Source organism: Adiantum capillus-veneris, chromosome 7 (genome assembly GCF_014529385.1).
Source record: "Adiantum capillus-veneris isolate H3 chromosome 7, ASM1452938v2, whole genome shotgun sequence".
In the NCBI taxonomy this organism is placed as follows: Eukaryota; Viridiplantae; Streptophyta; class Polypodiopsida; order Polypodiales; family Pteridaceae; genus Adiantum; species Adiantum capillus-veneris.
The window spans coordinates 63,631,719-63,658,341 of NC_140937.1; the positions used below are offsets into that span (position 1 = coordinate 63,631,719).

The following is a 26,623-nucleotide window of genomic DNA, read 5'->3' on the forward strand; positions in this document are numbered from 1 at the left end:
ACTTGCAATGGAGAATGGTACTTTAAGAGTTCTTGTTGTGGAGAATGAGCACCTCAAGAAGGTTCTTGAAATGCAAACAACACGCTTGGTGCATCTTGAAAATGAAGTTAAAGAATGTTAGCACTCTCTTGTGGACATGAATATATTGAAAGAGCGCTTAAACAAAGTTGAGAGTGATCATGTATTGAAAGAGGAAACGATAGATACAATACGACATGATGTGTGTGAGATGAGAAATGCATCCAAATCATGGGCTGATATATGTAAGGATAATGTGGTTTCTACATCTCCTATCATGCAAGCCGTTGTGCAAGCAAAGAATGTAGAGGATGTGGACACTCAAGAATTGCAAGAACGGAAAAAACGCTCAAAGAACATCGTCATTTGTGGAGTCAAGGAGGAAAGCATGGAAACACCCCAATCTCTTGCGGTTGCTATTGAAGATTTTTTTGCTACACACTTTGGCATGTCTAGAATCATGGCTTATGGTGCACATTGAGTTGGAAAACAAGGAGTCCCTCACTCGGGAGAAAGACCTATTGTATGTACCATGGCTGATGAGGTAAAGAGAAAGATCATCCTTGACAACAGTTGGATCTACCTCAAAGGAACGGATTGTAATGTATATGAGGATCGCACTCTTATGCAACAAAATGTACGTCGCAAAGCATACGAGGAAAGAACCAAGAAGGTCAAGGTGTCATCTCAGGAAGAAAAGTCACTTGAGGAGGATGCAAGTCTACCCAACAAATAGGGACACATGATCTATGAGACCAACTCACGCTTGCGAATAAGCTTTTGGAATTGTAATGGTTATCCATGGAATGGGGGAATTGGCATTGATGAGCTTACCAATGACTCCGATGTGATACTTCTTGTTGAAACATGGGAGCATGATGCGCAACGAATTCTTGGATTTGATAAATATGATGTGTATTCTTTGATGTGGACCAAAATGAAAAGGAACGTATATGCCAAAGAGGCGTAGCATGTATGATCAAAAAGGGTTTGAAAGATGTTTCCATTATCAAAGAAGATAAGTATAAACACTACTTATGGCTGAAAATCAGCCCACCCAATGGTCAAGTCATATTTGTGGTTGGTTGCTACATTCCTCACTTTGACTCTAACTTTTATGCTCGCTTGGATATGGATAGAGATCAGCCCTTTGTTGAACTAGAGGAAGAAATTGCTCATTACAAGGACCAAGGTGAAGTCATTGTCTTTGGAGACATGAATGCTCACACAAATAGGTTACAACATGACACACAACAAGTTGACATACCACATGTCTCAAGAATAATGGATGACTCATACATGTATAATCGAAGTTCTAATGATGCAAAAGAATTGGATCACTATGGAAAGTCACTTCTACATATGTGCAATAGTACTGGAATGCTCATTGCAAATGGTGTATCTTTATGGCAAGGCACCAATGGCTTTACATGTAGAAAGCACAATGGTGATAGTGTGATCAACTATATGTTGTTTTCGGAAGCCACTATAGAATGCATACAAAGCTTTACACTTGGTGAATGGAATCCGGAATCGGATCATAACATGCTATGTATTGATCTCAAGTGTGGTAAAAGATCCGAGCATGTAGCCTCCAATCATGATGTGAATCATTCGTACCTACGACTAGAATTCAAACTAGCACTTATATATGCTTATATGGTGGGCCTAATGTTAAGCACGACAGAGCATCAAGAGAGCCCAACATTATAATGCAAGTGGAAAGTTTTCAAAGAAGTAATTTTCTCTTGTGCGAGGGAATGATTTTCGGTGAAACACATCCTTGCAAAAGATCTAAGAAAGGTATCGCCAAGAAGAAATGGTTCGACATGGAATGTAGTCAAGCCCGAAAACACTTTCTAAGGTTGGATGCAAGCAAAGACAAGGAAGGTTACTTGGAACATTCACACACATACAAAGCACTTGTTCAAAAAAAAAGGAGAAGGTGGGAAGTCAAAACAACTTCTTTTAGCGCAAGAAAAAGCACATGCATGTGGCAAGTTTTGGCAAAATCTAAAAGGCAAGCGTGTTGAGAGCTTTGGTGACTTGACTCTTGAGGATATGTTTACGCTTTGCAAGAACCTCTATGATCAACCCAACGTTGATAAGATGGAGTGTTGTAGCTCCCTTCCGTTTATGCCTCCCTTCTTTACCATTGAAGATGTATGTTGCGCGCTTGAGAAACTTGCTACCTGCAAGGTAGGGGACCTTCAAGGTGTCAAGTCTGAAATGATTAAATGGACAAGCAAGAAAACACGATATTGGATATGCAATATGTTTAACCTTGCATTTCAGCATGGCATGCCTCATGATTGGGGTGAAAATGGGATTAAACCTTTGCACAAAGGAGGAGATGTAAACAATGTGAACAACTACCGCACTATAATGGTTGGTTCTTTGATGGTAAAGTTATTTGGATGTATCATGGAGATGAAGATAGTGAATGGGCTGAAAAGAATGACAAACGTGTGCTAGGCTAAGCAGGTTTTCAAAAGATTCATAACACTATTGATCACCTTGTCACTCTTCGACTTCTTGTGGAAGCGTCTCGATTGAAAGGAAAAAAGTTGTATTGTTGCTTTGTGGATTTCAAGAAAGCTTTTGACATGGTACCACGAGGAAATCCTTGGAGACGTATGCAAAGCCTTCAAGTGCCGAGAGAATTTATGCATGCAGTCTTTCGCATCTACCAAAAAGTGATATGCCGACTACGTATGGGAGATGGAATTTCAAAAACATTTGCAAGCACCATTGGTGTCAAACAAGGATGCCCACTTTCCCCAACCCTCTTTGGGCTACTCATTGATGAATTGGAATGCATGGTTCTTGATTTTATGCAACAAGAAGGCATAGAAGAGGTTAAGATCGGAAATGCGGTGATCATGCTTTTGCTTTATGCCAATGATGTACTGCTCTTGGCACATACCTTAGAAGATGCACAAAAGCTTATGAGTGTCTTGGAACGCTTTTGCCTACATAGCGGGCTGATCGTGAATGGATCCAAAACCAAGGTTATGCTTGTAAAGACCCTCAATGATGAAAATCCATGCATTGTATACAACAATGAGCAACTTGAAGTGGTAGATAGCTTCAAGTACCTTGGCCTTGAGATTCCATCCAATCATAGATGGAAGGATTGCGCAATGAGTCACTTGGAAGCCAGAAAGAGGGCTTATTATGCATTTGAGAACATGTGCAATGCTTGAGAGATCAAGTGTTGGGCTCTCAAAAACTACCTCTTTGACACATTGGTGACACCGGTGCTTATTTATGAAGTGGAAGTGTGGGGTGGTAGTATCGGGAAGTCTACTTGGAAAGAGTTTGAGAATGTCCAAAAGCGTTTTCTCACCAACTTTTTCCAAGTCAAGGCGCAAACACCCTACATGCTCTTACTTCTTGAGTCCTGATCGCTTCCCATTGAGGTCTTGGGCATGCAAAGGGCTGTGGAATACATGCTTAAGACACAATGTAGCCCTTTGTATCGACTTCCTAGAATTTCATATGAAGCGAGTCAAAAGGTTCCAAAGACATGCAAGAGCAAAATACTAAGTTTGGGGTGGATGCTTGACATCAAGAAATGGTTTGGAAGATGGGATGCATGTCACTTGGTCAAGGATGCATTGATCGACTCCCAAGTTAATGAGGCCTTCTTACAACGCCAATGTATCACGGCTTGGGAGAATTCCGGAGGGTCTCGCTTCAGCCATTACACCACACACATTGCCCCAAACTACAAATATCTCTTCTTATCCGAGCGCGGTAACCGAACCCATCCCTACATCCTTGAGCCCATCCCATTGAGTGCAATCTTCACCATTGCCTCCATTTGTCTTAGCTCGCATTCTCTACGCTGCGAGACAGCACGTTGAGGCACTCGCGAGGAGTCTCATTGCACCTTATGTCCTCGTCAAGTGCGAGAGAGTGAGTACCACACACTGCTTGAGTGCTCAACTTTTGACCACATTAGGTCCTCTTTTCCCCATATATTCAGCCATGAGCTCTCCCTACATACCTTCCTCTCTCAACCACGATGTGTACTCTCTATTGCGACGCTCATTTCAGTCATTTTTGCTCATCGAGAGTCACCTATGACCTCCACTCACACCATGCGACATGTTCGTTTGGTCCCATAGGTCATATTTGACCTCCGAGGACGATAATAGAACTATCTATCTATCTATCTCTCTCTCTCTCTCTCTCTCTCTCTCCTCTCTCTCTCTCTCTCTCTCTCTCTCTCTCTCTCTCTCTCTCTCTCTCTCTCTCTCTCTCTCTCTCTCGCGCGCGCGCGCGTGTGCTACAACCGGAAGGCACAGTCGCCCTGCAAAATATTCGAAATAACCCGTTGCAATCCATGAAAGGCACAAATCGGCATACCTGGCGCAATCCATAGCGCGTATGCAACACCGTACTCGAACAAAGAGAGACATAGAGCGGTAGAGAGAGGAAAGAAGCCTACCGGCGCACCTCCTAAAGCGGAGTGCTATGCCGGCACGACGAGAGATAAGAGAAGAAAGGAGAAGACTGACGCAGGCACTGGGTGCAATCTCCCCCCGTGCAAGAGTGACCATTTCCCTCTTGCACGTATTTGTTATATAGATTTCTTGAATGGTCAAATTGGTTACAAACTGGCCGGCCGGTCATAAAATGGCCAAAGCTCATAAAAGAGCACTTGAATAATAAAATGTACATGATTACAGATACATTTGCATAGGCCAAGCTGAGTCTAGTCTTTTCCACCTGTCAGCTGCAATAAATAATAAAATGTCAACATACCTCTCCGTTGGAAAGCAACTGTCCTCAGTTGCGAAGATAAAAATCTGCAAACAATACTCGTCAAGAACAATGATTAGAAATCTGTATCAAATAGTAACAAGATTCATACAATTAGACAATATTGCTTATGCCTGCTCTCATCCACATACTACCTATTCTAGTGTCCCATACCACTAGAATAAGCAGTATATGTCATACCCTGATGAATCAGGATATCACTGGTCACACTCATCATCAATCTCATCACATAAACAGTGCCATAATAATCACGAGATACCAAATCCCAATCCATTTGCAATTCCACAATATAAGTCCAAATCCAAATCACTTTCATTATATACCCGGGTAACAAAATCATACCAGTTGCAGTGGTGGCCAGTCACTGCAGCATGATTTTGTGATCGGTGTTGCCTCATCCGGCGAGTCTACACCAATAAAACGTCCTGCCTAAATCGGCGAATCTACATTTGATACTGTTTAAAAATCATGAATCTATAATTTATCAATGTGCTGCCTAAATCGACGAATCTGCACAAAGATGATTATCTACACACTGCCGAAACCGGCGAATCTGTGTGTCTGTGACCAATGGACTAGGCGAGACATAAAAATATAACATTTATCATAGGTGTAACATCAATGTGGAGCGTGTTTGAGTAGGAGGGTACTTACAAACTGTTGTTTACTATCCCAGATTACCTTAGCTCACATGAGTAGCTGCATAGCTAAATTATCTCAATGAAAATCCCAGGAGGGTATACTGTATTTGAAAATATATATACCATTGTTGGCGCATGGAGAGAGGTACAAGTGCTGCAACTAGCAAACTTACATCAAAGTATAGCTAAAAGTTTCAAAATGTGTTAGCGTGAGGTTAATAATTGATCATGAACTTGCAATGATAACTATAGAAGGGATTAGTAGACAATTAAGACAAATGTGAGGCAACTGAATGAAAAGGAATTTTTTGCAGTTCTAATGAAATAGCATAGGTCAACTAGTGTCACTAACCAAAAAATACAAGAACGAAGTGCAAGTTATTGGAGAGCAACTTGTGCTTAGGCAGTTGTAGACAAGAAAGTTAGCATACTTGACAAATGAAGTGCTTATTAAGAGGTTAGGTTAGATAGTACCTTCTAAGTCCACGAGTCTTGGTTCTTTCTATACAAATGTAGACCTTGACATATAAAAGTAGGAAAGGACTTATCTTGCTCGAGAGGGTGGTCTATGGTACTGGGCAAGGATTGAGGTTGAAAAGTTAGCAGTGTCACTACTTGTAGCTTTTGAATCGTGAAATAAATAATGACAATTGTGTATACTTTGGCAAGCTCTGTCAAAGCAATCCATTGAAATTTAGAAATATAACAATGATAAGAAGTTTTGGACTATCATTTGTAACAAAATGTAATAGAAAATGATCAGTATTTGTGCCCATCAAAGATAATAACTTTACGTTTAAAAGCTTTAGTAAAGCCTTACCATGGTCATATTTGATCGTTATTTCATTGCAAATAATTTTTATTTTGTTGAAGGTCAGCAAATATGTTGTGATATACCATAGACTCACTAGCACAAACAATTAGAACTTACCAAGGACTAGAAAATGGTGTTCAATTTGTGACTACTTTCACTAGGAAATCTTGAATATTACAGCTTGAGAGTATGCAAAGCCAAAACAAAATCACAACAACGACATACTAATAAGATTTACTTATTATTATTATTTTTGTTAGATCTGGGTGAGCATGGATAGCCGAATAACAAGTCGAGTATCCCTCGAGACGAGACATGATAAGTCTCATTGTAATCTGCAAAGCGATACCAAATGAAACATGATTTCTTGCCTTATGGGGGCAATCTACCAGATATTTTGCCTACCTTTCGTTAGCAACAGATACACATGATTGACAAGAAGGCTTTTCAATGGTCGAATTGCATTGATCATAAACCTACACGAGTATATTGGGTCTTGTACAAAGCTTGTGGGCGTGTAGGTAAGAGAGAGGGTAATTGGTTATGCATCATCAATGTAGAGAGAGAGATAGAGAAAGAAATTAAATGAAATGTTATATTAATAGGCTTCAAAATGCCAAAATTTCCTCTGAGTCCAAGCTGATACAATCCTTGTGGATCTAAACCAATGTTTGGGTACTAAAATAAAATGAAGTAAAGTGAAAAACTTAAATGAAAAAAAAAACCCTGAAAAAATCACACTAAAATCGTCATCATCATGATCATCTCAATGCCCGGGATGGTTGGCAGGCGACATTTATCACAAGAAGTTGGTCACTGAGGAGCGTTGCGGATGTCCGAATATGCTTGACAACCCGGTGATGTCCGAAAGGCTATTGTATGCTTCATCTGTGTCCGTCGTTACAAAGAATCGTAGTGGGGGAGGGAAGAGAAACCCCCTCACAATTCTCCACAATGGTGTCAAAACACCCTTCATCCAGAAGATCTGCTTTGAAAAGTTCCAGCCTCTCTCTTCCGTGTGGCAGACTGAATAAGTGTGTTGTCTTTGTGAAGTCGTCAGGATCACGCACAGTATCCCGGACGTGATAGCCACGCTCGAGCAGAAGCTTGATCAACCAAGAAGCTAAAAATCCAGAACCTCCAGTCACACAGACATGCACTATCTGCCCTGCACTACAGAAGGAAAGGAATGCGCTCGCAGGAAAATCCAAAGCTGAGACTCCTCTTTCCTCTACGTGCGTGTGGGGATAAGTGTGAATGTTTTGAACTCGAGACGCGTAGTATGTCTGTGTGTATTTTGTGTGTGTGTGTGTGTGTGTGTGTGAGAGAGAGAGAGAGAGAGAGAGAGAGAGAGAAAGAGAGAGAAAGAGGGTGAGAGAGTTGATGGAGGGTTGCGTCAGGCATGCATGCTGGTGATCGGTTGGGTACGTCAAAGCACGAGAGAGAGAGCTGATGGGCTGCTGCAGGTTACGAGCTGGAGAGAGAGGGATGACGGCTTCGTACTGAACTGAGAGAGTGGGAGAGATGAGTTTATTACGGCAGCAGACGAAGAGGGCAAGTTGGTGGGAAAAGAGAGAGACATGTGACTGTGCTGCATGCGCAAGGGAGGGCCAGGGGTAGTTGGAGGACTGGTGTACCTCTCTGAGTGTTGGCATGCAGTTGTACTGAAGCTAGTGGTTGGTGGCCAGAGAGAGATAGCGATAATGTGAGATAGAGAGAAAAAACTGCCAACAATTGCGTGCAAAAGTGAATGTGAGGACTGTGCACGAGTGGCACACGCAAAAGCAGTACAGATGAAGAGTCCACCGAGGATCGGGAGTTGAAACTGCCTGCAACTGGCTGTAACGAAAAGGCATGAAGGCTAGTCTGGGTGATAGAGAACGGGAGCAAGCGGTTTGTGGGTGATGCATGCAACTCTCTTGAGTGGGAGGGGCGGCTGCTGTTCAAAGTTGGCCTGCAAATAATAGCTACCTGGCAAATTAGTGAGCGTCGCCCATTTTGCATGGCCGAGGATGGGATCGAGTGGTTGTCAGGGTTGGCCTTTTCGGCGCCTGTCATGCGATGCATCTAGCGTAAAGAGTGAGGGATAAAGGCGGAGATGTGGGGTGGCTAAGTGCACTGCAAACAACTGGCTGCATGCTTTCTGAACATGAAAAAGGAAATAAAATAGCATTAAAAAAAAAATGGACGCCACTAGCTGTTTAGTATCGTTTGCTGGTAGCCGTTATCATGCATGCTACTCACAATCGCTAGCTATGATGGCATCGAACAGCAGTTGGGAGACATGGGCACTGGTTTGGTGTACTTACTGTGGCACAATAACGATGATGTAGGGAGCTGTTGGGCGCTTTGGTTACTGCATGTTGCCGAGTTTCTAGCGCAGGTAGCTAAACCTCATATGATATCTTATGTTAGCGTGAGCAGTAGATTTAATTCATCATTATTATTATTATTATTTATTTTGTTTCCTTCGTTGAATTGCTGAAGCTTTGTCGGGGTTGGTTCCCGCTATGACTCAAAGTCATTCCTTCAACATTGAAGCTTCTCCTACCTTCGTCGGCTGTTTTTCTTGTCCTATACTATCCTCTCAATCGTACCCAACTCTTAATTCATCGATTCCAAGCATGACAATTCATGTACATGCTACTCATAGTGCAATCAATTGCACACAAATTCTTAATAAGTACTTTATAATTTACTTTTTATATGTAATTTAATCGCAATATTACGCTATTCAATTAGCCATATCCAACTATTAATTGGCAATCAAACATGTGTAGATGAAGCATAGGCGTTTAATGTCAAAGATGAGACATAATATAATATTTAAAAAAATGATGCAACACTTAGCTTTGATAAATGAAGTTCGCCACAGCATACAAGACCGTCTCCTTGAGATCTGATACCACTGCTACAATCGGAAGGCGCGGTTGCCCTGCAAAATACTCGAAATAACACATTGCAATCCATGAAAGGCACAAATCGGCATACCTGGCGCAATCCATAGCGCGTATGCAACGCCGTACTCGAACAAAGAGAGACATAGAGCGGTAGAGAGAGGAAAGAAGCCTACCGGCGCACCTCCTAAAGCGGAGTGCTACGCCAGCACGACGAGAGATAACAGAAGAGAGGAGAAGACTGGCGCAGGCACTGGGTTCAATCTCCCCCCATGCAAGAGTGACCATTTCCCTCTTGCACGTATTTGTTATATAGATTTCTTGAATGGTCAAATTGGTTACAAACTGGCCGGCCGGTCATAAAATGGCCAAAGCTCATAAAAGAGCACTTGAATAATAAAATGTACATGATTACAAATACATTTGCATAGGCCAAGCTGAGTCTAGTCTTTTCCACCTGTCAGCTGCAATAAATAATAAAATGTCAATTCTATAACAGCGTGTGCACGCACACACATACACACACACACACAGACACACACACAAGTGTATTGTAACTTTGATAGAATCCAACGTTCTATGCTCCATACATTACATCATCCATATTTCCTCCAGCTACAAAACCATGTTCTTTGCTGAATATGCTTGAGACTATCCACTTGTCAATGATACACACTATCTCAATGCCTAGTTCCCACTACCCTCAATGCAAGACGAGACACTTGGTGAGTGGAAAAGAGTCACATCAACTATGTACATCATGCTCACTGCAAGTTTGAGAGTATAAGTGCTACTCAATACTAGTCATAAGTTGTTGCATTTGGTGATAGAATATGAAAGGCTATGAAAAGGGATGCAATGCATCGGATGTGCATGCTCGTTCTATATCCACCGTCTTCAATGCACAATAATGAGAGAGAGATAGGGTACACAAGAGAGAGAGAGAGAGAGAAAGAGAGAGAGAGAGAGAGAGAGAGAGAGAGAGAGAGAGAGAGAGAGAGAGAGAGAGAGAGAGAGAGAGAGAGAGAGAGATGGCTATGAGAGAGAGAGAGGGAGTGAAGAAGGAGTGAGAGAGAGAGTTGAGAGCTGAGAGAGATGAGGTTACATAAAAAAAGTATGAAAAGACATGGACATGGATAAATGGAAACGATTCTCAACACACACACACACACACATATGGCTAGTGAGAGAGTGTGTTTTGGAGGAGGGAGATAGAGAAAGAGTGTGTGTGTGTGTGTGTGCGTGTGTGTTTTGGTGGACGGAAGGGGACAGAGAGAAAGAGGGATGGATAGACAAGGGTGGTGGGAAAGGGGGAGGACAAGGGCGGTGGGAAAGGGGAATAGAGAGAGAGAGAGAGAGAGAGAGAGAGAGAGAGAGAGGAGAGAGAGAGAGAGAGAGAGAGAGAGATGAGAGAGAGATTGAAGGAGGGAGTGAGAGGAGAGAGTGAGGAGAGTGTTTTGGGGAGGAGTGTGTCTCTATGTGTGTGTGTGTGGGTGGGTGTGTGTTTGAGGAGGGGAGAGGGGGGGCTTGGATGCAGCATTGACTATGTTTCTAGTGGTGGTACTTTCAGGGGTATGGCCCATCTAATACACAATCACCTGATAGGTGTTGAGGATCACAGTTTGATCTCATCACAATTATATTTTCAAGGAAAGAAGTCTCCAATCTACCAAGGGGTAGTGGAAAAACTTCTTAAGTTGATTTCCAAGATTTTTACATACGATTGACTGTGTTGGTCATCGTCACCTACTAGTTGAATAGTTTCTATGTAGGGTCTTTCCAAGGGGTGTGACTACGTAGATTCTTTCCAAGGGGTTTGGATTGCAGAAGAAACAACCAAGGTTCCCAGTGCAATATAGCTTGATTTTCACTAATATTTTGATTAGTGTTACTACACCTTTGTAGATGAGAGATATGGTCATGTGCAATTGACTACATGTAAATTAGCATTATGTTCAACCTCCAGGTACACATCTAATTTGGTTTTATTTCCTTTTTGCAAATGTTTGTGTTTACTATTCAAAGTAGGATGCATAAACTTCTATGTTTTCATCCATTCTGCTTTTTCTAAGACATGACAAGGTCATGTAAGAGCGAGGTATTTTGGGCAAGAGTGTCCAGCATACATTTTTGCATTATGCAGTTATGACCCCACTTGAAGGGTTGATTTGACACATGTTGTCACATGATGATAACATGGTCTAGTAACTGAAGGAGTTTGGTTTTGCCAATGTGGAGCAAGGTTAATGAGGGTCCCTCTCACGCATGTCACATCATGTTTACAGTTACCTCCACACACAAGTACATCTCGTACTTGAAGGATGTTCTTTTTTCAACCATCCTTATTGGACACATATTCCACATGAGGAGAATTTGAGTCTTTGGGACTGATATTGGCGCATGTTATTTTTTCAATGAGGTGTCGTGACAAAGTCTCATGTGCTGGTCAAATCCATTTATCAGACCATTTGAGCACGTTGTATCAGGAACAATTTTAGAGGCAAAAAATTATCGGATACCTAGTTAGACTTGTTAACATACAAGTGTTGTTAAACAACTTTAACGGATAGTTGTTTATATATGTAGCAAGGCTTTGTTCTAGTGATGAACATGTTTCATTGGTACCTAGGTGTGATTAATTTTCACATTCTATTATGGTCCAATGTTAGGCCAAGGGCCACGACAGACATGGATTTCAGGTTTGGATCTGTTTTTGCTGAATGCATGCACACGAGATGCACACTAGGGTGTTAGGGGCCCTAGTGTTTAGCAAAGGATGATTTGGAATGGCATGCACATTCATGACATAAATCTAACAATCACCAATAGAGGTCCTGGTTTGAGGGCTTGTAGATCTTTCAAGTTAACCAAGATGGTTATTCCTAACATTGCTGATTTCTCAGCAATGTTGAAAGGAACGATGATCCCTATTATTTACCAGTCATTTTGGAAGACTGTCTGTAAACCACGCGGAAACCCACCTTAGTACTATCAATATCCAAGGGGATAGGAATATTACAAAACCTTAGTACTATTTGTATCCAAGGGGATAGGCAGATTACAAAGTGCCATTTTTGTGCTAAAGGATATGCAAAGTGTGTACGTTAGCACTAAGAAATCCAATTAAAAATCATTTATTGATCTATTTGGATTTTGCTTATCATAAGTTAAAGCATGTTTTGCAACTAGGGTTAGTCTCTTCATGTATAAGTCAGGATCTTAACCTTGAACTAGTCATCATGGGGTTGTTTATTGATATGAGAAGATAAAGAGTTAAGGACTTAAGTTTGGCTGATGAGTTACGACAGCATTATACTTTCATGGAAAGTGAAAAGAGGTACTCTTTGGAGTATATCTTTGTGGTGATAACTTGTTTAGCATGCTCATGTGTGTTCTAAATGGAGTCTACACACTACATTGGATATAGGCCGGTTATACAATACAGTTGCAAAGGGACAAAAATGTGAAAAATCAAGATGTTTCGCGGACAAAAACGCTTCTCCAAGGGGGGATTAATTTCAAGCCAAGGGCCAAAGGGACTGAATGACTCAGTGCGGCTAGGAGCCAAGGGCCAGGCATAAGTTAAGGGGTCCTACTTGCAAGGGCCAAGGGCTATCAATAGGGAGGTTGGTAGGAGAACGGTATGCCAGTCCACCCTTTGGCCTTTCATAGCACACCTTCCTTCTCAACATGTGCGTGCGCCTCTGAAAACTGTTCATCACAACTACCATAGTCTTTTACTGTATCATTTACTACCACATGGATTATGTGATCTAGATCATCATTGAGGCTAGTGGCAGTATCTGAGCATAAAAAATAATAAAGAGATAAAAAACAATGATAGTCAGGACCTAAAAAATTGAAGGAAAATTTACCAAAATACACCTCAAATTTTAGAAATTCCCAATATGCCCTTGCATCATTTTGGGATGATTTGCCCAATTTTTGCATAGTCTAATATATATGACAATGGAGATCTACCTTTTAGCATTGTAGAAAAAATTAGTCACCAATGAGCTCACAAATAGAGGTGTTTATGCTAAAAAAATGATGAACAATTTCATCTGAAGAGGACTTGATACCATTTAAAATCCTAGTTCTATCATATTCTATTGAGGAGAACCAATCTTCCTATGAAGAGCTGCAAAAAAATTATTTTTTAGAGATGTTTGTGAGGTTAAGTAGGGGAGCGTATTTGGGGGATTTTGGCAAAAGTGAAAGGCATTTTGAGGATTTTTGGCCAAATATAAGGGGTACATTGGGAGTTTTTGGAATTTGAGGGGTGCTTTGGGAATTTCCACAACTTATAGGGGTATTTTGATAATTTTCCAAAAATTGAATTTTGGCTTTCAAAATAGATAGGAAATGGTAAACTAAAGACAAAAAGGGTGATAGGCTTTCAAAAAAATGCTAAAACTGGGTTTCGACTATGGAAGTAGCACCTTTTCTTCCAACAACTTTGGAAATATTTTTGTTGAGTGGTCATTCAATGTCCCTCTTGGCCCTTCTCCATCCTGTATAGGCTTTCTAACGACCTCATATGATGGAAAGAAGCAACAACCATAAGGATCTAACTTTAAACATTAATATTTGCCTTAAGGACAAGACATAACCATCTTGGTCTCACACACCTTCCTTCTCAATTTATACGTGCGCCTTCAAAATTTGTCCTTCACAATTGTTACCTCCTCTCTACCTACTACAATCTCCAGATTTTTAGCAGGCTCAGCCTCTGTAGTCATGACAAGTATTAAGGAATTAAGGACATTGCCTCAAGTTACATATGGCTACAACATGACAATGGTATCTACCAGGATATCACTGAGATCTACCAATACTATGAGACTAACTACCAGTGCTATCCTGGATGTTACCAATCATATCCTGAAGCTACCAATGCTATCCTGGTAGCTGGCTAGTTTGGTAGCTACCAGACTAATAGTGGTAGTTCACATAATGAGAGCCTAGCAGTAACCTTTCCAAGTAGTATTATGATAGCTAATTCTGTAAAGGTGGCTACCAAACTAGTAGTGGTTGCCATTACTCTACCAAGGCAACCATGATAGAATGGTAGCTACCACTATTATCTTGGTGGCTACCTTGATAAAGACACAACTTAGAGCTCTACCACTATGAGACTCGTAGCTACCACTATCAACTTGGTAGCTCCCAATGTAATAATGGCTACTAATACCATAAGGGTACCTATCAGTACCATAAGGACAACTACTACTATTACATCATTAGCTACCTTGTTGATAGTGGTAACTACCTTGCTACTAGTAGGACTTTCATGGGAGAATGGTAGCTACCACTACCATACTGGTAGCTACCACTAATAAAATGGTAGCTATCTTTACCAATAATAGCATGGTAGCTACCACAATGAGGCTAGTAGCTACCAGTATGGTAGCTACCACTTCCATACTAGTAGCTAATGGTAGCTACCACTACGAGGTTCGTAGCTACCAATCCTATATTGGTGCTACTAGTTTAGGTAATGGATAATGTAACCACCACTAATAGCTACCAACATGATTCTGGTAGGTACCGATTTCATAGTGGTAGCTACATTGTCTACCAAAGGTAGCTACCACACTAACACTGGTAGCCACCACTTTGTGCTGAGAGTGGTCCTAGCAACTACTAAGTTGAAAGTGGTAGATACCTTGCTACCATCAATAAATGGTAGGCTCCAATATCATAGTGGTAGATACCTTTACGAGGGATAGCATGACATCTACCACCATGAGGTTGGTACCTACCAATCCTATACTAGCAGCTACTAGTCTAGGCAATGGATAGTCTAACCACTGGAATCTACCAATGTGATCCTGATAGGTACCAATCTCATAGTGGTAGCTGCATTATCTACCAGAGGTAGCTACTACCCTATCATAGTAGCCACCACTATGTGATAGGGATTGATCTATCTATGTTCATTATTTAATACTTACCATACAAGAAGCTACATTTCACAGGGTTCCCTTGATAGCAACAAATAGAAAATAAGTTTTAACTCAATGATACAGAAAGAAGTTAGGGTGAATACCATAGTCCATGCTTTTAGATGCATCACAATTGCTTAAATGCATAGATGATGGTTCGCTTTATGATTGAACTCATAAATTGGCATCAGTATTGTCGAGCATCAATAAAGTATGCATAGATCTCAAAATGGGTTTCACACATCCCGTCTCCATGCATGTATCTTTTCTTGCAGAATTGTGGCCAAAATAGTACATGTGAAAGGCATGATTACAGGACAACAGAAACATGCCAAGTGCATCATTGTCGCACACCTTCAACCCACAAGCACTACAAACTTTGTGGAAAGAAAATATGCACAAATCCATAGGTGGAACTTTTGGTGGAGACACAAACAAAAATACTATACTTCTTTGGATCTGCATGCTTCTCACAGAATCCACATGCACACATGTACACTCCTCCATTTCATGTGCTATATCTCTTTGTTCTTGAGCCCTAGCCATAGCCTCATTTAATGCCTTTTCCACAACATTCCCTTGCAATGTTTGGATTGTCAGTACAACATACCAACATTATTTCTAAGCTTCTCCACATGCACTACTTCCAAAACATCCAAGTTGTCTTTTGCCTTCTGTAATGCAGCCTCTATATCCTTCGATTTCTTGATAAGCATGTCTACTAGGACATTGGCACCTTTATCTTGGTGCACATCTGTCTTATGAAATTCAAGCTTCTTGGTAGCCTCATTACACTCTAAAAATGCCAAATCATGCCTCATTTCAACCAAGTTGTAAATAGTATCTAGATTTGCAAGAGATGGTGGACCAAAAAAAAAAAAATTTATGCACATCATCTACTCTATAGATCAGAGTTTCTTGTCTTGCCTCCAAGTGATCCGAACTCCTTGTCATTTGTTGATAACTTTGAGGGGCAAAGGAGGAATGGAAAATTTCCCATCACTCCTTCTTTGCGTGTAATTTTTCTACATCCATACATGTGATCATACCCTTGACAAATGCTTTAGTCACCTCCATACCATAATTTCTTGGAGGTTCTTGATACATAGATGTGAACAATGTGTAAACCCACTTCTAGAACTCTAGATCCTGCACCATACAAATTTTATTTCAAACCTACAAGGAAAAGCAACTCAACAGATTTTGATGAGGGGAGCCAAGTAATCAAGAAAACAGAGATTCAAAATAGATTAGTAGAGTTAGGAAATCCTTTCAACAACTATGTTGCTAATATTTAAATCGAGAAAGAAGTTGATTCACTGGCTAAAGAGAAGGGAGGGGCCCAGATTAGTTATTCCCAAATGACCAAAAAGTTGAAGAGTGGAATCTCGACTCAGAGGAAAACCCATGAACAAATGAAATCAATAAACATATGTAGCCAAAGATCAAGGATAAAGCAAAATTGTCCCAAAACTATAAAGATGTATTTGCACGGGAACATACTGATTTAAAAGGATTAGATTCAAAAGTGTATCAGCATAGGATACCATTAAATCTTGATGCCAGACCAATCAAATTACAGAGGAATAGCAATAATCCAGATTATGTGAAAAAGTCAAGGAGGAGATAGACAATCTCCTCAAGGTAGGGTTCATTGTAGAGGTAGCAAGAAATGATTGGTTGTGTCCTATAGTGGTTGTCTCTAAAAAGAATGGAAAACTGAGGGTATATGTGGATTACATAAAGTTAAATACTCAAGCCATCAAGGATCCTTTCCCACTACCCTTTACATACATGTTACTGAATGAGAATGCAAGCCATGAAATGTGTAGTTTTATGGATGGATACATTGTCTACAATCAACTCAAGATAGCATGTAAAGATTGGGACAAAACTACATTCATTATTGAATGGGGAGTATTTAAGTATCTAGTAACTCCATTTCGACTCTGCAATGCTCCAACAACCTTCCAAAGATGCATGATGGCAATATTTGATGAGTTTTTGCACCAGTTTTTGGCCATATTTGTTGATGACTTTACCATCTTCTCCATGGAATAAATGCATTTAGTATTTTTGCAGATGGTCTATCAGAGGTGCAAAGAGAAGAGGATCTATCTTAATCCCTTCAAGTCAATATTTGTTGTCTAGAAAGGACAGATTTTGGGACATATTGTATCCAAAAATGGAATTGAGATGGTCAGTGACAAGGCTAACTGTGTTCAGCAAGCCAAAACACCAACGTCAGTATATGAATTGAGTTCCTTTCTGGGATAGATCAACTTCTATAGAAGGTTTATTCACATGTTTGTAACTAAAGCATTGAGAAGGAAAGTAAATTTATCGCGACTAAAGAATGTGAGAAAAGTTTCCAACGCTTAAACGATGCGATCAACAAGAATATGGTCCTTCACCAACCAAACCACGATGTGGTTTTCCATGTGTATGTTGATGCATCTAGGATCGCAATGGAAGCTATACTGGCCTATCCTGACGGGAAGATAAACTACCCCATTTACTTCACCACTTGGAGTTTTAGCCCAGTTGAATAGGGCTATTCCATTGTTGAAAGAGAAGCACTAGGATTGGTGTTCAGTGCTGCAAAATTTAGGCATTATCTGTGCTAGGAAAATGTTTCATTTTATGTGGATCATTAGTCTCTATTATGTTTTTATTAGTAAGGTTATAATTCATGGAATAAGCAATTGGAGAGAGTGCAAAACCACACAAAATCTGTTTATCATCAACTTCACAAGACACAGAAACAAATAAATTGAATGAAGGTAAAGGAACGGTGTGGGATCAAAAGACACGGAAATGGAGCCACCAATTGAAGGCAAATGAAAGAGAGTGTTAGCACGGGGTGTGAAAAGACCAATACCTCAAACAAATGCATGCTCATCCAATAAGAAGCCCAAAACCACAACCTTGATAGAGAGATTCTATACAAGAGTATAGGAACCAATTGATACATAACCTACTCAAACAACAAAAAGCCATAAGACAACGAGTACAACTGTAGAGGCTAAGGATAGGATTGGTGTGGGAAAACCCCCATCAAACAGTATCATTCCGACCCAGACCAGTGTACTCCTAGGAGCAGACTCCACCACCTAACCAATAGCTGACTCTCCTAGCAGCAGACTCCACCACCTAACCAACAATAGGCCAGACAACAAACTACTATGAGTTCTCAAAAATATGTCAAGGGTAAGTGTATTGTCCCAGACTCTAATTTTGATTCTAATCATGGACGCTCTAATGAGCTACTTATGCTCAATAAATGATTGAGAAAGTAAAAATTCACTCCAGATACACTACAACACGTCGCACAAAAATCGGTGCAGATACCGAGACGAATAAAGTTAGTTTTAAATCTAAAAAGCGTTGAAATAGGCCTCGAAAAAGACACCGGTTTCATGACGTCGGTATAAGTACCGGTTTATTTTGTGTCGAGATAAACTATGAAATGAGCATCAGAATAAGCTATGGAATAACCGCCGGATATTGTAAAGAATATTTGGACGCTTGTTCCAAAGTGTATATTGATGCCTGTATCATACTCTGTACCAACGACCAAACTTGCAATTTTTTTTTGGGCATAGAGGGCTGGGAACTGATGATGCATATGAAGGAGTACTAGCGGAAGTGCGACGCGAGAGAGAGTGCGAGAAGAAGAGCACGATGATATGGTGAACTCGCGCTACTGTAATGTGTAGAGCATAGTGAGTTCTTATTAGGTTTTTACAAAAGAATATGTGTACATACCTGGCGGCCCGCCCACTTACATGGGCGACCACATTGGGATTTATACCCCAACAACCTCCCACTTAAAGTCCAATGTGGTACTTTAAGTGTGAGAGAAGCTACTATACAAGCTAATATACAAGAGATGTAGAGAAGTGATGTACTACCCTACACCTACCTGCTTGCAAAAATGCGCAAAGCTCTCTGAGGGAAGTCCTTTTGTAAGTAGATTAGCAGGATTTTCTGTGGTGTGAACTTTGACAAGCTGAAGTTGCTTATCCTCGAGCATTTCCCTGATGAAATGATACTTCACATCCACATGCTTTGTCTTTGAGTGATAAAATGGATTGCGAGCCAATTGTATAGCACTTTGACTATCACAATATAACACAGGCATCTCTTCTTTGATTCCCAAATCTGTTACTAGTCGATTAAGCCAAATTGATTCTTTGCATGCCTCTGATGCTGCGACATATTCAGCCTCTATAGTAGACTGAGTAACACAACCTTGTAATCTAGAACGCCATGATACTGCTCCACCAGCCAATGTAAAGACATACCCTGACGTAGACCTTCGGTTGTCTAAGTCACCTAGATAATCTGAGTCTGTAAAAACCTTTACACTTAGCTCCTGACTCCCATAGCATATACGCATACTCTTTGTAGCTTTCAGGTATCTCAATATTCCTTTCACTGCCTCCCAATGTTTCTTGCCTGGGTTTGACATGTATCGACTTACTACTCCCACTGCAAATGCAATGTCTGGGCAAGTAGAAATCATTGCATACATCAAACTACCCACTGCAGACGCATATGGAATCTTATCCATTTCAGCCTGTTCTTTCTCAGACACAGGACAATCTTGTTTGCTAAGTTTCACATATGGTGGCAATGGAACACTCAATGCCTTTCCAAATCAACTTCTTTGATCTGTCTCTCTCAATGCGCATACCAAGTATATGACTTGCCTCACCCATGTCTTTCATGTCAAACGATTTTGCCATCTTTGACTTCAAAGCTGAAATTTCTTCCAAGTGCTTGCCAGCAATCAACATGTCATCCACATACAAAATAAGGATCAGCCAACTGCCATCCTTAGCCTTCTTTGTATATAGACAGTGATCGAACTCACTATGTTTGTAGCCTTGAGAAAGCATAAACTTGTGGAATTTATGGTACCATGCCCTCGGGGATTGTTTTAAGCCATAAAGACTCTTTAACAACTGGCATACCCAATCTTCCTTGCCTTTCTCAACAAACCCTTCTGGCTGCTGCATGTAAATTTCCACATCTAAATCACCACGCAAGAACGCTGTCTTGACATCCATTTGGTGCAACACCAAATCTAATATGGCAACCAATGCAAGAAAGCATCTCAATGTAGTCATTTTGACCACCGGAGAGAAGACTTCATCAAAGTCAATGCCTTGCTCTTGCTTAAAGCCCTTGGCAACAAGCCTTGCTTTGTACTTTGGCTGACTATCATGAGCGGTGATCTTATACCTGTAAACCCATTTACAGGGTAGAGCCTTTTTGCCCCGTGGTAATTTAACTAGCTTCCATGTCTGGTTTTTATGCAGAGCTGTCATCTCTGACTGCATGGCCAATTGCCAATTCCCGGAGTCCTTCATTTGCACTGCTTCCTTGTAACATGAAGGCTCATTGCAATCAGTCAACATGACATAGTTCATAGATGGAACAAACCTATCAGGAGGTCGCGTGACACGTCTAGATCTACACACAATAGGTGGCTCAGGATCAGCCACAACCTGTGGTTCCAATCTATCCTGTCCTTGCTCCTCTTGAGCCCTAACATTTTGTCTTGCACGTGCAGGTCCATCTTCTTGAAAGACAACTCTTCTAATCTCCTCAAACCTCTCTGGTTTATAATGATATTTGGATTCATTAAAGTGAACATCATTGCTGCGGACAACCTTTCTAGATTCGGGATCCCAAAGTCTGTACCCCATCTCACCAGAATTACCACAGCCTAGAAAGATGCACTTTTTACTCTTTGGCTCACGTTTGTTCCTAAATTCCTTTGGAACGTGAGTATATGCCTCATAGCCAAAGACTCTGAGATGCTTGTATGAGGGCATTTTTCCTGACCATACCATCTCTGGCACTGAATCCTTCTGCAAAACCTTGCTAGGAGATCTATTTACAAGGTGAACAGTTGTTGATACAGCTTCAGCCCAAAACCCATTTGGCAACTGTGCATTAGACAACATACTTCTGACCTTCTCTTGTATGGTCCTATTCATCCTCTCAGCAACACCATTTTGAGGAGGATTGTAAGGAGCAGTAAGTTCACGTTTTATACCTTTTGACTCACAAAAGTCCTGAAAGGCCTTTGAAACATACTCTCCACCATTGTCAGTGCGTAAGCATTTATGCTTCTTGCCACTCTGATTCTCCACAAGTGTCACAAACGTTTTGAAAACACTAAACGCTTCATCCTTGTGCTTGAGAAAGTAAACCCATACTTTCCTCGAGTAATCATCTATAAATGTCATAAAGTAAGAAGCTCCCGCTAGAGATAGGTTAGGCATAGGTCCACACAAATCACTATGAACAAGTGCCAACTGTGTATCTCTTCTACTGCTTCTATGCTTATGCGGTTGCTGTGTTTGCTTACCATACAGACAATGTTCACAGAATTCAAAATCATTAAATGAAAAGCTAGGCAAATAACCATAACGAGACAAGATTTCCATTCCCTTCTTGGACATATGTCCTAACCGGCAATGCCACAAAGAAACGTTCGGCTGCTCGGTTACATTGATTACATTTTTAGAGACATTTGATACATAAATCATGTAAAGTCCTCCAGACTTTACTCCATGTGCTACTGTCATAGAACCCTTGGATATCTTCCACATGTTCTGTCCAAAAGTGGTGACGTAGCCAGCATCATCAAGTAAACCTGTGTTGATCAAGCTCTTTGTAATTACGGGAACATGTCTCACATTCTTCAGCGTGAAAGAAGAGCCATTCTGAAACTTCAATTGAACATCTCCAACACCTAAGATCTCACATGTATGCCCATTGCCTAGCCGAACATGATCTTTAGTGGTCACATAAGAGGTAAACCACTCCTTGTTTGGAGACACATGAAGTGATGCCCCTGAGTCTATAATCCAGTCACTCAGTGCATTTCCATCAGATGCTGTAAGAAGAGCTGAGTCCATTGTATTCTTCAAGAAGTAGATGTCTTCTGACACTAGACTATCATCCTCTGCAACAGTGTTTGTCACATTTATTTCTTGAATCTTCACTGAGGACTTGTTCTTCTCACTATGGTCTTCAGCTTTCTCTTTGCCTTTTTCTGCTTTCCATTCTCTGCAGTCTCTTTTCATGTGACCCTTCTTGCCACAATGGTAGCATTCTATGTCACTCTTGCCTTTAGCACTGCGGGACTTGCTACGAGACTAATTCCTCTTTCCACCTTTGTACTTTTCTTTGGTCCTTCCCCTGACAACTAAGGTTGTTCCTTTGCCTTTGTCCATTGTCTTTCTATTGGTTTCTTCAGTAAGCAGACTTCCTTCTACACCTGCTATGTTCAAACCATCTGGAGGTGCAGAATTACTCAAAGCTGTGCGAAAAGTGTCCCAACTTTCCGGCAATGTGATCAACAAGAACATAGCTCTAACAGGTTCATCAAACTTGACACCTTGAGCTGACAACTGACTATAGATTGTGCTGAATTCATTCAGATGATTGGACATAGGTGTCCCTTCTTTCATCTTCAAGTCAACAAGCTTCTTAAGCCAGTATACATGTGAAGCTGCACTTTGCTTCTCATAAAGATCACTCGGCTTTAACCATGCTTGATAAGCCGACATCTCGTCTGCTACATTGAAGTAAACGCTTTCTGCCAAAGTCAGCATAATGGTAGAAAGTGCCAATTCATCCATTTCGCTCCATTCATCTTCGTCCATATCTTCTGGTTTTATCCCCTTGAGCTTTATAGGTTTTATCTGCTTCTTTTGTACTAACACGTGCAAAATCTGCTTCTTCCACAATGGGAAATTGGTTCCATCCAGCTTCTTGATATTGTAAAGAGCAGTGTCCTGTGATCCAGCCATAGCTACGCTTCACACTGGTTTACTTTCCTGGGAAAAATTTGGCAGAGTTTCCCCTATAAACTGACCTCTGAACCAATATCAACCTGTCAAATGAGCCAAGAAAGCTTCAGATTCTGCATAAATTTCGGCAGAGTCTCCTTTGTAAAATGGCTCTGGTGTACTCATAAACAGACCAAAAAATAGCTCAAAAAACATTGTCTCTCTGACACTGTAAGCTGCGGGTAAACCTGTCCTGCACCTGTCCTGTCTCTCACTGTCTTGTCACTGTCCTGTAAGCATAGACTGTGACAATGCCTCAACGGTAGTAAAGCAAAGATGCAATCCCAACTGTCTAACTCACAGTCAATACATCCTAGCTGCCTATCTAAGGGTGCTCGAGGGATCGCTCCAAGACCTGTATCACCAAAAGGATCTCAACATTCGAGAATCCCCCAGCTCAATAAAACCTCACTTGACCCTCAACAAAGGCTGCAGTAAATCTGACAGTACATAGACTTCCCACAAAGTCATACATCCACAAATTTCCCACTATATGCTGTAACCGCTGCGTCGGTTGTTTGCTGTGTGACTCACAGCCAGCAAACCCTCAACAAACATACATCATCTCTGACAATACATCCCATGTGGAAGTACTTGCAATGTCAGGATGAAATCTGGAATATCAAGCAGCAAACACAAGCTACCTGATGAACTAGTGGATGTCGCCTACAGTGTGTGTGTAGATGCGTCTGTGTCGTATGTGGCACGCCTCCAAGAACTGTGAGCCGTCCTTCGATGTGTAGACAGCCACAAATCAACACTCTGGGAGTGTCGATATCCTCAGCACCTGCAGTCGTAGGCCGAAAACCCCAAATTGCATAGTCGGATTTGCAGCCGCCAAGACCACGTAGTCGAAAATGGCCTGCACAGACCTTTGTCGAAGCCGAACGGTGGCCGAGATGACCTCAGAATGAAATTCTGAGAACATCAAGCCCTTCTGGCTCTCCCACAGCATTTGGGGCCGTGTCTTCGCCTGTCGAATTTCACTCGAATCTGAGCTGGTGACTCTAGCCTCCTGCAGTGCTGTCCCGAGCCTCGATCTGAGCTCTGATACCAGTTGAAGGAGTACGAGCGGAAGTGCGACGCAAGAGAGAGTGCGAGAAGAAGAGCATGATGATATGGTGAACTCACGCTATTGTAATGTGTAGATCATAGTGAGTTCTTATTAGGTTTTTACAAAAGAATATGTGTACATACCTGGCGGCCCGCCCACTTACCTGGGCGACCACATTGGGCTTTATACCCCAACAGCATATACTGCAGCAAAATAAAACAACCCTCTCTGCCCAAAGAAAGAGTGCACAAGCAACCGCCCTCCACCTACAAGCTGACGCTAGAGAGCGAGTGTATGGAACTTATCAAAATTGTAAGAACAACATAACCACAAAATCAAAAGCTTGATCATGGCATAAGAGCATAAAGACTTTATAACCATAATTAAAACATGAGTCAAAAAATGCAAAACCATAAACATAACCCGTTTGCCATACCATAACCATTACCATAACTTGCTTGTCATGCCATAACCATAAAAACCATACCATCATTGCACAACCATAACCATAACCATAACAATAACCATCACATGATTTCCATACCATCATAGCAAAACCATAAACTTAACTTGACTGCCAAACCTTAACCATAACATCTGTGCCATACCATAAACATAACCATAAACCATAAACATAAGAACTACAAAATTGTACATATGAAACAATCACTGAGTGAGATTGTATCAAGAAGACCACAACTAAAAAAAAGACTGTACTAAGAAGACTATATAAATATGACTGGGTAAACATGTTTCAAGAAGACCCTCATGGTAATGCCTCCCAGTCAATGTCCTCTCTGTCCTCCTCTTGCAGCTGGGTCAAAAGGGCCAAAAGTCCATGCTATTATCCATACTTCTCCTCTCGACATGAAGGAGGGTGCTTCCCAACAACTTCTTGCAAAATCATGGTTTAATCATTAGATAAATCTTCAAATAACGTATATATTTTTAGTAGTCTAAAGCATACTATAATACTTACAAACTCACGTCAAAGCATATCGTAGCCTAGATGTGACGCTCCAACAGACTCCAAACGTGCTCTGGATGCATCTCTCTGCTGTTGAAATCTCTCAGGATTGTCTTGTGTCTCTCGTGCAATCCCCGCCCACTCCTCTGTGTCCAACCATGCCGGCTTGGGACTACCGGAATTATACTTGTCTCTCGCCTCTGATCGACGATCTTACATTGTGGCCTTCGCCACACTCAAATCCAGGGGTTTGATACTGGATCGTACCCCTCTTCCAGCCTATACTCTCTGTGAATGGCCTCGACGATGTAATTCTTTGTTTCAAGATCGAGGTTATGCCAAACCTCCATCACAGAGTGACCAAACTGAATCATACAGAGTTGCCGAATTCTCTGTCCCATGGCCTTTCCGACCCTATCCGCCAGAATGCCCCATCTCTGCTCTTGTACACCTTGCTAGGATCATGCTCGTGTGATCCCCAAGGTGTACGTGGTGTGCCAATTGGTGAACTATCTACTGAAGAGAGTGATGGACGCTCTCTCAATGGTGTGGGCGCATCGGTGGAACCGCTACCATAGAAACTACCGCCTCCAGAATGACGCCTACCTTGTCTCGAGGATGAACCACCCGTTGGTGTAGGGGGCACACGAGTCCTAAGCATAGGGGGCACACTAGACCGAGGTGTGGGGCCGCTCGGTGTAGGGACCACACTAGTTTTGGGCATAGGGTTGGCCATAGTAGGTCTAGACGGACCTGCTGTCCAAAGGTGCTGTGCCATCGCGATCTGCTCTGGTGTGAACTGAGACAAAAATGAGCCCATCTGCTCGGGTGAAATGCCGGCCGGAATGACAGGAAAACTTAAAGTAGGAGAGTATGGCTCATCGTCATATCAGCCATGGCTAATCATACACAAAGAACACCCATAAAATACATTAGTTTATAGAAGAGACGCTTAATCAATACAAAATAACAAATAAATGAAGCTGCAACACAAATGAGTGAATCTAGAGTGTATTGTAGACTAGTAAAAAGAGTTTTACAAAAGAGTTCCTAGCAAAAATCATTAGTTAATCTCTCATCTTCTATGAGATCTGATGCACCAAAGATGTCTATCTCAATCTGTGCTTCTGCATCTTCGTCATCGAACTCTACTTCTTTGTCACTCTCCACATCAGCTTCAGTATTTGACACCTCATCTCTAGGTTCAGACAATTGCTCACTGCTGACATCCACCTCAAAATCTAAACTTAAAGTTTCTTTCGGTTCTGCGCTTTGTTCGTGAATCACCTCTTTGACCTCAACATTATTACATGAACAAGTCAACCCCTTGATCACATTATTGAACTACAATTTTCACTTTATCATGCTTAGGATACAATGTATTTGCTTGAAAAGCTCTGTGGCTGAGGCATCAGACCAACCGTAGAGAGACTGCTAATTAAGCATTGCCAACATGGTATGGAGAACTGAGATTTTTGCACAATGTAAAGCGGCATGCTTGCAAGACTTTGAATCATCTCACCCTCTTTATTGTTTCTATCATGCCGTTGATATAAATGGGATGACTGAGGTTGGTCCACAGTGCTGCGTTCAATGTTGTCGTCTTCTATGTTTTCAAT

At 41.3% G+C, this 26,623-nt stretch overlaps 1 pseudogene; it reads right to left on the reverse strand.

Annotated features, from left to right (window-relative positions):
* Positions 1-9,110: 9,110 nt before the first annotated feature.
* Positions 9,111-16,191, reverse strand: LOC147453971 (uncharacterized; annotated as a pseudogene).
* Between the last annotated feature and the right edge of the window lie 10,432 nt (positions 16,192-26,623).